The sequence below is a fragment of the Nipponia nippon genome, unplaced genomic scaffold (genome assembly GCF_047370975.1).
Source record: "Nipponia nippon isolate SJK-2023a ecotype South Korea unplaced genomic scaffold, ASM4737097v1 scaffold_5, whole genome shotgun sequence".
In the NCBI taxonomy this organism is placed as follows: Eukaryota; Metazoa; Chordata; class Aves; order Pelecaniformes; family Threskiornithidae; genus Nipponia; species Nipponia nippon.
Genome location: NW_028262369.1, coordinates 72,878,044 through 72,891,086, shown reverse-complemented (window position 1 = coordinate 72,891,086; position 13,043 = coordinate 72,878,044). Strand labels below are relative to the sequence as shown.

The 13,043-nt window shown below is 42.9% G+C and overlaps 2 protein-coding genes across 2 annotated transcripts in view; both read left to right on the top strand.

Annotated features, from left to right (window-relative positions):
* Nucleotides 1-4,699, top strand: part of CUNH2orf80 (chromosome unknown C2orf80 homolog) — a 36,655-nt gene extending 31,956 nt beyond the window's left edge. The window contains exon 8 of the mRNA XM_087734061.1: nt 4,601-4,699. The gene's annotated coding sequence lies outside the window, so the exon portion shown is untranslated. The remainder of the gene's footprint in view (nt 1-4,600) is intronic.
* Nucleotides 4,700-12,737: 8,038 nt separating this feature from the next.
* Nucleotides 12,738-13,043, top strand: part of NBEAL1 (neurobeachin like 1) — an 89,754-nt gene continuing 89,448 nt past the window's right edge. Inside the window, exon 1 of the mRNA XM_087733915.1 lies at nt 12,738-12,847. The gene's annotated coding sequence lies outside the window, so the exon portion shown is untranslated. The remainder of the gene's footprint in view (nt 12,848-13,043) is intronic.

Below are 13,043 nucleotides of genomic sequence, written 5' to 3'. Positions count from 1 at the left end.
GCAACCTTATCTAGTACATGTTTAATTGTAAATAATTTCATCTGGGCTTTAAATGGTAGGCTTTGATTTTGTTTTGCCTAATAAACATTCTGATAATGGAGTCCTTGAATAAAACCAAGCAACTTCTACAGCAGTGAGGTAGACTGCTTAAAACTCACATCTCTACTTGCTAATGTCAGAGACCTCATTTAGCCATTATTTCACGCTCATATGACCCATCAGTAACAGCCTGTTAGTGATCCTCACCAGCCTTTCCCTGACAACTCTGGAGAGGAAAACAGAACTATTCTTTGTGCTTCTCGTCCTTTCTTTTGTACATGGGACACTATCTCTGCCCTCCTGCCTGTCCTTTACTGCACGAAGTAGGCTGTTCAGCTGCTGCAAATGTCTGGTGTACATAAGAACAGCCAGAGAGAAATGGAGCATGAATGATTCAGCCTGCAAGGCAGAGGTGTGAAAAAGCATGTTTCCTCTTATTCACAAATGCCTAGTATTGTGCATTTATAGCAACTGCACAGTGCAAGTAATAGGTGTGTTAGCATCCTTAGGTTAGCATGCTAACCCAGGTTTGCAAAATAACACAGCAGTTCAAGCACAGTATCTACTTGCCTGCTTAGAACAGGGAAGCAAAATATTTCATTTGCCTTCAGCAAGAATAAAGTAAAGAAAAAACAGACCAGCTCCCCAGACAGCAATTAACATATGCCTACGTACTCCAACAAAGTATCTAGTTCAATTAGCACAATTGAGAAATATGGCTATGTAGTGATGTGTAGGTTACATGCTGGCATTCCTTTGGTCAAAGGCAAGAATGAACAGAGATGTACTATTCAGTGATCAGAGCGATAGGATGTCTGGATTCTTGACTCTGCTGCATCCTAGAGTTTGCGGTTGGCTAAACCTCTCCAAATTTCTCCACCTGCGACAGGAATGGTGGCAATTCCTAGTTTTCAAGGAGCACTGAGAGGTCTTACTTGCTTTTGTTTGCAAATGCTCAGACAATCTCAAGCAGACATTAAGAACAAGGATGCTAGAGGAGAGGAGCACTGGGAATTCACAGAGAGCATCCAAGTTTTCGATAACAAGTCGTCTAGGTTCCTGTAGCTTGTTTTATGGTTGGTAGCAGGCACTAGAGTTGTGGCATGCAGTGTATGTTTCTCTACACAAACACTCACTGCTATTTTCATATTATCCCTCCATTTGAGTTTTTCTGGGGTGCAAAAGCAGTCAATCTCCACATAAAAGCAGCTGTCATAACAGCATACTAGTTGAGGGCAGTTGGAATAGTTGTAAATAACCAGACTCCTCAGATCATGGATACCATTTGGCTAACAAGATATTTTGGCTCCAGAGTTTAAGATCAACCCACAGCCCTTCCTGCAGTGCACAGCCCATCTGTGGCATAGGATTCTGGGAGGGGAAAGTCTACAGAATTCAAGGAGAAGCTGGATGAGTACTTGGAAGACAAATCCACTGAGGGTTATTAACCAGAGAGAAGTAACCTCCTGCTCAGGAAAACTCTTGAGCTAAAAATACTTGAGGTCTTTAAGTTTGAATGAAGGATTGCATGTATTTGCTTCATATCTACCCTTCCCTCGGTGCCTACTCATGGTGGCGGTTGCTGCCAAGTCACTTGACTAGCTGGACCACCGGTCTGACCCATGATGGCTGCTCTACATTCATAGCTACAATAAGGAATTCACATATCACTGCCCCTACTCTGGTCTCTCAAGTTCCAAACTTCATCACCAAGCCCAATGCCCACTGTATTAAACTATGAAGGACGATACAGGACCCAAAAGACAAGCTGGCTCCACAAAGCAAGCATGATCACAGAAAGAACAAAGAAAAAAAGTGTAACACTTCCGAGTCTGCCAAAGATCTTTGAGAAATGCAAGCACAGGCCTGCACATAGAAGTTGTTCCTGTAAGTGAATTAAATTTGCTTAGTATTAACCATCAGGAGGAAGTTATTTTTGATCCAAAGAAAGCATGGAAGTATTCAGAAGTAACTGCTAGACTTAAATTCACACTCTTCCCTCAGTCTGCTTTCAGTATTAAAGGCTACAATTTCCTGCTGAGGAAGCACCTCCAAGAGAGAGGCTGACAGGAGTGACACCATTTACAACACCCATTAGAAGCACAACTAGAACTGTGTAAAAATGGGCCAGTGAAAGATTTGCCCCTGAAGTTTTGTGGCTTCGTGAAATCATCATGGAAGACTTATAGTGAAAGACACATGCAAGAAAGCACAAACATGTAACGTTTTGGTTGAACAAGAAGCCAGTGAGACTGGTAAAGATCCATTATTTCTCCATGCAGTATAAGCAGGAATATGAAAATGTGGCACTGCACATGATAGGATTTTGTGAAGGTTAGTTCAAAGATGGGTGTGGAAGGAGAGAAAAGGAAGGCAAGTAGAAGAGAAAGGAATAGTCCCTGGAAAAAAAAACCCAAGTTATAGAGAAATATTTAAAATTCCAGAAGAATAACCCAAAACTGTGCTGTTTATCTTTTTCCTTTGAAAAACAGCCTTGGATTTTTTTTTTTTAATTTATTTCAAATAGATAACATTTCCTTGATATTTTAACATTGGTTCATACTTAGGCCTTGTAATTACTAGACTAAATGGAAATACTGAAAGGCCCTGATCTAGCACTGGTAGCACAAAAATTCTACTCAGGTTACTTCCCATTACTCACATGAGACAGACTGAAAAGTTACCACAATGTTCTTCCTAATCAACATTTTTTTAAAGTTCAACTGCAATTAAAGTTTCTTCAGTTAAAGAAATTACTATGCTGTTGCATTTTGCCTCAATGACTCATACCTGAGCTCCAAAAATCTGTACATCTCTCAAGTGAAACATTTTTCTGTGCAGATTTAAAAAGGCTCTTCTTTGCCTTAAACAAGGGGTATCCATCTTTCAACTTCTAGTCTCTTTATCTATGAACTCTGAATTACATTAGTAGCGAATTTCAGCAGTGAGGCCTGGATGGATGTAAACGTCCATTACCATGCATTTTTGATTACATCATTTTCTCTCTGATACACACACTCTTACTGTTAAAGGAAACAGCCAGCAATATCTGGTCTGAAGGCCCTTGAAAATCAGGACAGTTTTTATTAGCATACTGTGAAAACTGTTTTACAGTATCATCACTGGGAATCCATATGCATTAAAAAAACTTTGTCTTATATAATCAGGGAACAGAGAGAGATTAAAAATGAAGTGACATGAAACAATTCTGCTGCAGCATTTCCAGCACTTTTGCTTGCACATGTTCCATCAGTAAAATAACAGAACTATTGCTTGACCTACCCTTTACTCTGATGCTCTACTTACTGACAGTTAACAATAAAGCTGGTACCCCACAAACTACTGCTATTGCCTTTTGTTTAGAGAATGGAGAGAGGGAGGGGGAAAAACTTTCATTCTTTTTACTGAGAAAAAAAATTCTCTTTTATCCTACCTCCATGGATGCAGCAGTGTGCATTCTACGTGAAGGACTGCTGACTACTCCTGCATGCTGAGGTCACATACCTAAATCCTGGCAAAAATGGCAAAGATAGGAACAGCTGAGTGAATGGAGCACTGACAAACAACATTGCACATGCATAGCTCCTTGTAGGCAAGTATGTTTGCAAACATAGTTTGTTGGTCTACCAACAAATTAGCAGAGGGGAAACCTTGAGTGGTTGTTTTATTATCTAGCTCTTTGGTAAGTTTCCTAAAGAAAGCCTGTAGTGTACTTGGAAGCTTTCAAATGCTAAAACATTTACACATAAAAATCTTTTGTTTTTATTTTTCTGTCTGGCTAGTTTCCCTTTGAGTTTGTCAGCTGCTGAAAGAGACCTAAAGTTTATATATTCTTAGACTTCTAAGTTGTACACGAAAATAAGGCTGAAGTACTCTATTCCAAACAAATGCAATAAATATCACCAAACAATGCTACTGAATTCAAGTATCTAACTTGATTTTACTGCTTCTAAGATATAGCTGCCCAACAGGACCTAGAGTGCTCAATGATTAACTCGGGTTAGACACAACAGTCTTCTGTTTATTTTAATTTGTTCCTGTATCATTAAGAGAGGTGAAAGCTTCAGCACAATTCAGATGTAGGAGAATTATTCCTTCCTTTGCCTGTATTCTACATTGCAGAAGATTTCTAGGAGCCCAGGACTGGGTGCAGGAGATGGGCACAAAGCTGAATGATTGTGTGATACACAGAAGTTGTCCATGGAGCTTTCAGTCAAAGAGCAATTTGGGTTTCACTTTCTCCAAATGCTCCCAAAAACTTGTCATGAAGCTGCTGACAGGCTATTGCCAGCATGAAATCATGACAAAAGTTGCCCCCCACTTCCCAGAGTCCCAAAGGGACATCCACCTCTCATTTGTAGTGCTAGAGAAATGAAGACAACAGTAACTGTCTGTGCATCCTATAGAAAAAGGACATAAGTGCTTTGCTAGTCTTTGGGCCTGGCAGAAGTGTCCCTATGGACCTTTGCAGTCTTTGGATTGTTTTGTACAATCTAGGCAAAACAAAGCCAGCTTTCAAACACTTTCCAGTGTGACTAGGGTTACTTTTGTTTTATTGCAGATCACTTTCTTTGAGGCCAGAGACTTTGAGGGCGGCTCCTGTGAAACCACCACAGACCAGCCAGACCTGCAGGCCCACCTCAACTGCTGCAACTTTGACAAGGTGGAAACTGGCTGCTGGATGATCTATGAACATCCCAACTACATAGGCCATCAGTACTTCATGAGGAAGGGAGGATATCCTGACTACCAGCACTGGATGGGCTTCAATGACTCCACTAGGTCTTGTTGTATCATCACAGCAGTAAGTTTTCCATATTGTCTCCATGTATATTACTGTCTGTATTAAAATCAGAGCACTACACCCCATTTTGACAACTCTGGCACAAGTAACAATTTCCCCAGAGACCTCTGTGTAGAAAGAGGGTATTAGAAAGGACACTTACCAAGTTCACCTAATGGGGTTTAGACTCCCAAAGAGATAGAGAAGTCAATTGGGATTCTCAGCCAAATGAAAGGTTGGTTAGTGCTTGAGGGGGTAGTTTATTATATTAATTTTATTTTAATAGTATCTATTTTAATAGTATCTAAATCTATTATTTTGTATATATAAAAGCACTTAACTTCACCAATCTTCTCAAACAACTCTGGCTATACATGATCTACACAAGGAAGTTTAGTACAGAGCTGAGAACCAAACCGCATCTCCCATGCCCCTGTGAATGCTCTTCTTTCAAGGTAGGCAGAGTTGGTGACTACACTACTACAGAGGGAACCTGACACATCCCATTGTAGAGACACCACCATGTATCTGAGCTGCAAATGAAGGCCTATTTGCCTCATGATAGATTTTTTTTCTGAATACGTCAGCCAAGAATAGATCTACGTTTTTCTCTCCTAGACTCATTCCCTGGAAGAGTTTTGCTAAGAGGGGAGGGGTTGCCAAGATGTGAAAGATTTCAATACTCACACATGAGGCTAAGGATTTGAGATTTGGCCCAGGAATAGCCTCGATACTGGAATGTGTCCCTCCAATGTTCATGAAAAATTAAGTTCATCCATGTTGTAAGCTTTATGTACAATTCATAGTTTCCCTGTCCAGTAGAAGCTTCATGGACCATCACAGTAAGTTTCCAGAAACATTCCATCTGCATAGGATAATGCAGCTATTGTTTTTACTGACATGCAGTTCTGGGCTTCACTTAGCTAAGCCAAATTCTGGGTCCAAGTGCTGAAAGCTAGTGCAGACACTCTTGTGTCTTTTCAAGCTGTAGAGGGAAAGAAGTCACAGATGAGGAGGGTGGGAACAAGATGGACTGAAGGGAAGTTGACTTGGGAGACTGATGGGAAGTGTCTGAGAAGGAGCGGTGAAACTGAGAATGAGTATGGGGGCAGAAAAAAATCCTAAAATTAGGACACATTTCTGCATGCTTTCCAGATTCAGAACAAGAGTGTCTAGAAAGTTTGATTCCACAAATGTAGATACTAAAGTGCTGTTGGGTTTGGCTGTTTTGGTTTTTTTGTGATTTTGGGGGGTTTTTTGGTTGTTGTTTTTGTTTTTTTTTTTTTTTTTAAACTGAGTAAGGTAATGGTCTTTGCACAGCAGCAGTACCCTTGTGTCTATACAACTGCACTTCAGCACCTGCAAAAACTGTATTGAGCATTGATGCAAGAGCGGAAAGTACTTTTCTATATCAAGTCTTTGCTGGGCTAGATACAAGAGTCAGAGACAGTCTTGAAACAGTTTATCATCTTAGTAGGTGAAAAGCAAAAAAAAAACCCTGCCAACCTAAGGCTGTACAACAAAAACAGGATCAGAAAAAGCTCCCCTCGGTCCCAGCCGGAGCCTTATCCAGTTACTACATCAACATCTAGGAACACTGAGGGCATGTGACTGCTGTGGCAAGCCAAGTATATCACTGAGCTTATTTCTCACCTGCGTGTACAGTTGAAGTGCAGTCATCCTGGCTAGACCCCACTTCTGTGTCCTCCCCTACTGCAATTCTTTGAAAGAAACAGCAGTTCTGCTCTCACTGGAGCAGAAAGGACTCAAGGCACTGCTGCTTTAAATTAGGACCCAGTCAGATTTATTCCTGTTAAAGTGACATTTGTGCACGTACTAGTGGCTATTCACTGTTGTGTTGCTAGCATCAGTATTGCATCTAGCAAGCTGTAGTCACCTAGAACTGCCACTTGACATCCTGTGCATCCATGTCTGGATTTTTCTTCGCAGCCCCAGCAGCACAGCCAGCTACAGATCTATGAGGAATGACTTAGGAGGCAGGATGTTGGCGTTCATGGATAACTGCCCTTCTCTCCAGGATGACTTTCACTACAGGAACATCCAGTCTTATAATGTACTTGAAGGAAGCTGAGTTTTCTATGAACAGCCGCACTTCTGAGGACAGCAGTACCTCCTGAGGCCTGGCGAGTACAAGCGATTCACTGACTGGGGTGCCATCACTGCCAAAGCTGGATCCTTCCAACCAACAGTGGATATTTCCTAACCAGCACTTTCCTAAGCTATACATCAATGAGTAGTGCCATTAGCACTTCATTAAGGCCAAGGAGTTTCAGGGGCTACATGGGTTAAGCTCCCATTTCTTGCAATGCTTTTAGCCTTTGATTTAAAGCCCAGCAGAGTCAGAAACTGTTTGTCTACAGTGGGCTTCAGAGCCTGTGCTTGCTTTACTAGTAGGAAAAAATCCCCTGAAGTCAGTGCAGATGGGCTGGTAATGAGTAACAACACCCAAGCTCAGAGGAAACCTGCATCTAAATTGCTAAGCTGAATTATCTGCAGTCTCAGATAAATTTAAAAATAGCATCTTTGAAGAAAAAATATTATTTCAGACCTTAGAGGAAAAAATTTAAATACATTAATTTATGACCATAAACATCCAAAAATCCACTTGTAACTGAGCCCATGGGACCAACTCTCTGCTTGAATTTATTATAGGGTGTACCTTATATCCTGAATGTTCCCATAAAATCAATGTCCTTCTCAGAATTAGTTCTCCTGTGAATAGAGTGGCAAGTTCACAGCCACAGTGTCATCATGGAGGTACTACATACCAAACCTGCAGCTGTGACACTGGATGGCTTAAGACATAAAGCATTTACAGTATTTGCCATCTTTATTAAGAGTTATTTCTGTCAATGACAATTTGTAACACTACAGATATCAAAATACATCTTTCAGTTGCTTATTCACTTCATGATGAAAAAAACCAGTCCTGGTGATCATTTGGCATTAAGTCTGAAGTTCTGCACAGGACTGCATTGCTCCTATTTCCAGTTCAGGTCCTACACTATGCTCTTTTGTTTAGCCAGGACCTCACACTGTTTGTAGACACGAACTCATGTGACCCTCTGTAGTACAGAGAAGTAGCAACTTTCCCTAGAGTCTGGGATTAGAAACCAGGAGAGAGGCACATTATGTTAAGGAGTCTACAACACATTCAGTGTGCAAGTGGGCCCCCACAAGTCTCACACATACTTTAACAGCGCACTTTACACAACACTGCAGGATCTTTAAAACTCTGCTTTCAAGTTTTACAACACTAGCCATCATTCACGTCTCTTTGCCCTTTCTGTGTCAGGACTTAAGCTAGTAGAGTCCCTGGGGGATTCACAAGGTCACAGGGAAGGGCACAGCCTTGCTTTCACATCCCACTCCAAAGCAGGTACTGTGCTGCAGCCAACATCTAACTTCTGGGAGGCCACGGTGCTAACATTTTGCAGGAATCCCACCTCTACCAGCAGCTGGAGCTTTCCTAAGCCCATTTCTCTTTACTTTCCTTCATTTACACCCTTCTCCAAACCAAGAGGAGTTAACGTGCCAAATCTGACAGAGCACCCACAGGCCCGAAGTTGCTATAGCAGGCGTTCTTGGGACAACCTTACCCTGTGAGCTGAGAGGGAATTAAGTTCAGACAGATCGCTACAGACTACCAACACCTACACATCTTTAAACCTTGGTTGCTACCATGTTGGGTTTTTTTCCTGACACACTGATTGCTTTTAGGAGCCATGCTGCAGATACAGATCTGCTGAGCACTGCAACATAATGAAATTATTCATTAAACAACTTCTTAACTAAAGCAGAATGATTTGAAGTGCAAGTATGGTAACTTCACTGATCACTGACAATAAGATGGTGGACAGTAAGGAATGGTTTACTTTGAGTGAAAAGTCAGTTTTAATAGAAGAAGGAGAACACTTTTACAATGCAATCTTATGCAGTAACAACTGGTGTCTTAGAACATCTGCAAAATAAAGACACCCGTAGCATGAGTCTACACATGCTAGCTCTAGCATAGCTAACCTACATGACAGCAGTGGAGAGGGCCAGTTTTAAGCCTGAACACCCATCCATGAATCTTTACTGGCTGTTAGAGCTTGTAAGAACCTAGGCTGACCAAAGCATATAAACACATACTATATATTCAGTCTGGAAGAGTCCTTAAGATGTACCCTACATAAGAACATTCCTAGCACAGCTGCAAACTGAAGGCCTCTGCTAAGGGAGCCTATGCTACAGAAAAGGAGCAGAAGAGATCAAGACACTGCCTGAGCCTTTTACAGCAGGGGATTCATTATATTGAAGGCCCCCTGTGGAAACACACTGAAAGGACAGAGAAGGACAAAAACACTCACTATGGTGCCAGGCTACCCTGGGGTAAATTCCTTCCTGAATTCAAGTCTGGTGAATGGTTTAACCCTGAATATATGAAAGGAGAGCAGCCAGGGGCCAGAGGGACTTAATACTATTAGCCAGACCATCACCTCCCAGCTTTAGCTGTGGCCAGTCTCCAACACTTTGAAAGAAATTAACTAAAATCCCTAGATACCAGCTTATGTGTCAAGGGGCAAACAAATTCCTTCCTATTTCCAAATTTTGCAAACAACTAACAAGCTCTGAACTACCTGGGGTTCAATGTGAATATGGTGACAGAAGGAAGATTAAACACTAATTAAGTTTGCTGGCTTACCTAATAGAACAATTGCACACTCATTTTGTGCAGTCATAGCCAGAGAAACTCAAGACAAACTGATCCTGTGCTATCCTCAGGAAAACACCATCTCAGAGGCCTGGGCAGCTTGCTTTTTTCCAATAGCCACACCAAATGCAATCTCAGGTTAATTTGGCTTGAATGCCTAGAAACTAGCATCCACAAAGTCCTACTTCTTCATATACAGCAAAAGGTATTTTGATAGTGGGAGTTTTATACCCAGCTGCCAAGGCTACTTGCTTACTTAGAATGTAAAGATTACTCCTTGCTTCTGTGCAAGTGTCTGTTTGTAAAGGACAATGGAAGAGTTGAGAGGCAGGTTCATTTCTAAGCATATTTCAGGTCTTCATTGTTAGTAAACAAAGCATTAGCCCTAAGACATCAAGCAAAACCTCAGATGAAAGCTTGACATAGACCTATCTCAGCATGATTTTTGCTGGCCTGGGGCATGATCTTAGCAGAAGCCTTAGAGCCAAACAGGTTTGAGAATATCTGAAAGTCAGATATACATTTTTGTCTTTTTCATTTGCTTCTACAGAAAATAAGTATAGCTTAACAAAAGCATTACTGTAAGGTATGTGGTTTTTCCTGCCACTTCAGAGGTCCCTGGACTCAAAGCTGCAATCCAATGCAGCCCATTCCTTAGTTGAATCTTTCCTTAACCTCAAATTCATGCCTTCTTCCTATCCACACCCTTCTCTCTACCTATTCTGTTACCTGAACTCACTGACAAGTTCAGTCCACAGTAAGATGACTGAGTTACTAATATACAGCTACTGAAGAGAGATAAAATACAAACCCACAAGTAAAGAACAAAGTATGAGAAACAACCACTGTTGTAAACAGAGAGTTACCACAATACAGCAGCTAAGGGACCATGAACTACAAATGAACACTGCTTACCCGTCTATTTAAGGTCCATGAAACAACTGGTACATAATTGTGGAAGAGAAGGTGACAATAAGTCTAATAATTAGGTTTTACAGTTGGACCAATCCATAAATGCATTTTAAAGTACCCATACATAGCTGGTAATGCTTCTTTTTACATCTTCCTCTGTTTTTTGACTTCCATATCCTTAGCTGAGTCTTTATGAAGGTAAATACACTGAAATATAAATTCACCTAGAATTATATGATACCTGTGGGGACAAAGCTGTAGCCCACCTTTCTCCAGTGACCTCTCTCATTATTGCTCATATTTGCATATGAAAAAGAACTTATAGTGAATACTGAATGCCTGTCTGTACTGACAGGGAGAGACTAGACTCACACCCAGTGATGCAGACATCCGCAAAGCCACCTTAACAACTTTACAGTGAGCTACTTGGCTTCAGAAAACCTCTAGAAGGTCAGACCAGGAGACCACTCACCCTATATGCCACTGGAACAAACTATCCTGTTGCAAAACACAAATGCTTTACTTTCTCTTCAGAGCACCTATATAAAGCAAGAACTGCTAACACAAGCAGCAGTTATTGCCTAGGCCCACTAGGATAACTATGTCACTACAACTCCAGCAGAGTGGAAAATGGCTGCTTTATAGTCTGTGAGCATCCTAATTACGTGGGTGGCAGCACTTAACAAGGGAGGAGTCTCCCATTTCTATCAGAGGATGTTTTTTTTTTTTTTTTGTTGCCTCGCTAGAGTTTGTTGCAGGACTTCTGTATGTGGGAGCAGCTGCTGTCACTTGCAAAAGTTGGTAATGCAAGAAAGCGGAGCAGTATCTCAAGGGAGGATTGGGGTTGGTACATGGCTTTGCTTGGGCCTGACTTCTTTGAAGGGAGCAAGTTGTAAGAAAAGTTTGAAATAGACTGTTGTTTAGTCTAGAAAAGGCTGTAAGAAGATGCGATAAAAATTTGTAACTCAAAATGCATGCTACAAAGAGCTTCCTTTTTTGATGTTACTGTGGAAGGGACAAATAGTAATGGTTTGCATTTGCTTCAAAGGTGATGCAGGTTGACTGTTAGCGAGGAGCTCCTAGCAGTAACTCAAGTCCTGAGCGAAGTCCCTCAGGGAGGAGGCAGAACCTCTTCCGTTACTGGAAGCTGTTCACAGAGAGGGGTTCAGGGCGGTTTAAGCATAGCAGATCCCGCTCTGGGGACAGAGCTGGACCTTAAGCTCTTTTTTTTCTTGATGGCAAAAGTTATGTCATAACCTCAAGGCGGGAGACTATTGTGGCTAGCAGCAAGTACCAGAGCACATGTATCACACGACTAAAAATAATTTTACGCACTCATTTTTGTCGGTGTCCCTCCATCTGTGCTGGGGACTATGCTTAGGTATTGCAGTAAAAGATACTTCTCCCGCTCTTGCACTGCTGATCCACATGACACAACACCGAGCACAGATTAGCCCTTAAATTTCTCCCGGGAAACTTCCCTGATCTTCTAAAAGCAAGACAAGTATGCAAAGGCATGTTGCAGGGACCGATCTCAGACTGTCTCTGGGCTCTTGGTGACACTTATCCATCCCTAGCAATTTTTTATACAGCAGGCAATATAATGATATTGCACAGCCAATTCCTTTGCAAAGATTTCCAAACCTTGCATGAAACCATTGCAGCAGTGTGGAAATCCCCTGCAAAGGAGTCGACTGTGCAATGAATGCTTCATTGCGTGAAGCTGTACAAGATTTACCGAGGTGAGGAGATGAACCAGCAGCAGAAGGACCAGGGCTACGGCTGCAGGTTGCAGGGCTGTGATTCTCCCAGCAAACCGGGGAGAAGGCCCAGGTCTCCTTAAATCTCCTTCTCCCTGCTTTGGAGCCTGAGACAACATTAATTTCCAGCCCCACTCTCCAAGGGAGCAGACGGGCACGGATGGAGCGTGCTGCGAGTCGTGCTAAAAGGATCGTGTTATTGAACGGCGGGCGGAAAGCGCTGTGCTGGAGCGCTCTGCCTCGGGAGGGGCAGCGCACCGCTGGCACGCTTGGAAAGAGCCACGCCAGTCATCTGAGGAATGTCTTTTCACATTTCTCCTTTAGAAATCTAACTTGCTTTAGGAGTGGTTTTAGTCCTACGCAAGCTCTGCACGCAAGGTACAGGCTGCTTTAAAGCAGTAGCAGATTGTACATATGTGTACATCCACGCTCCTCGGGCAATGCTGGCAGGCCTCTCTGGAGCATACCTAAGACACATGTACGTGCTTGATAACCTTTATCACTTGTCAAACAGTGTGGAGGTTTCCTGAGGTGCCCTGTCCCACAGGGATCGCGAACGCCGACCCTTTTACGGGCAAACAGACTCCTCGCGCGGCAGAGGGGCGCGCCGCCTGACAGGGACCGCCTGCTGCTCAGGTGAGGTGCCGCGGGCTGCGGCACGGCCCCGACGCCGGGGCTGCCCGCCGCGGCCCCTGCCGCCCCGCAGGGCTTCCCCGGGCCAAGGCGCTGCGCCACGGCCGCCGCGCCGGCGCTGGAGCGCGGCCCCGGGCGCTCCGCCTGCGAGGGAGGTGCTGCCCCTGCCTCTGCCCGCAGCCAAGATGGCGCCCGCGGC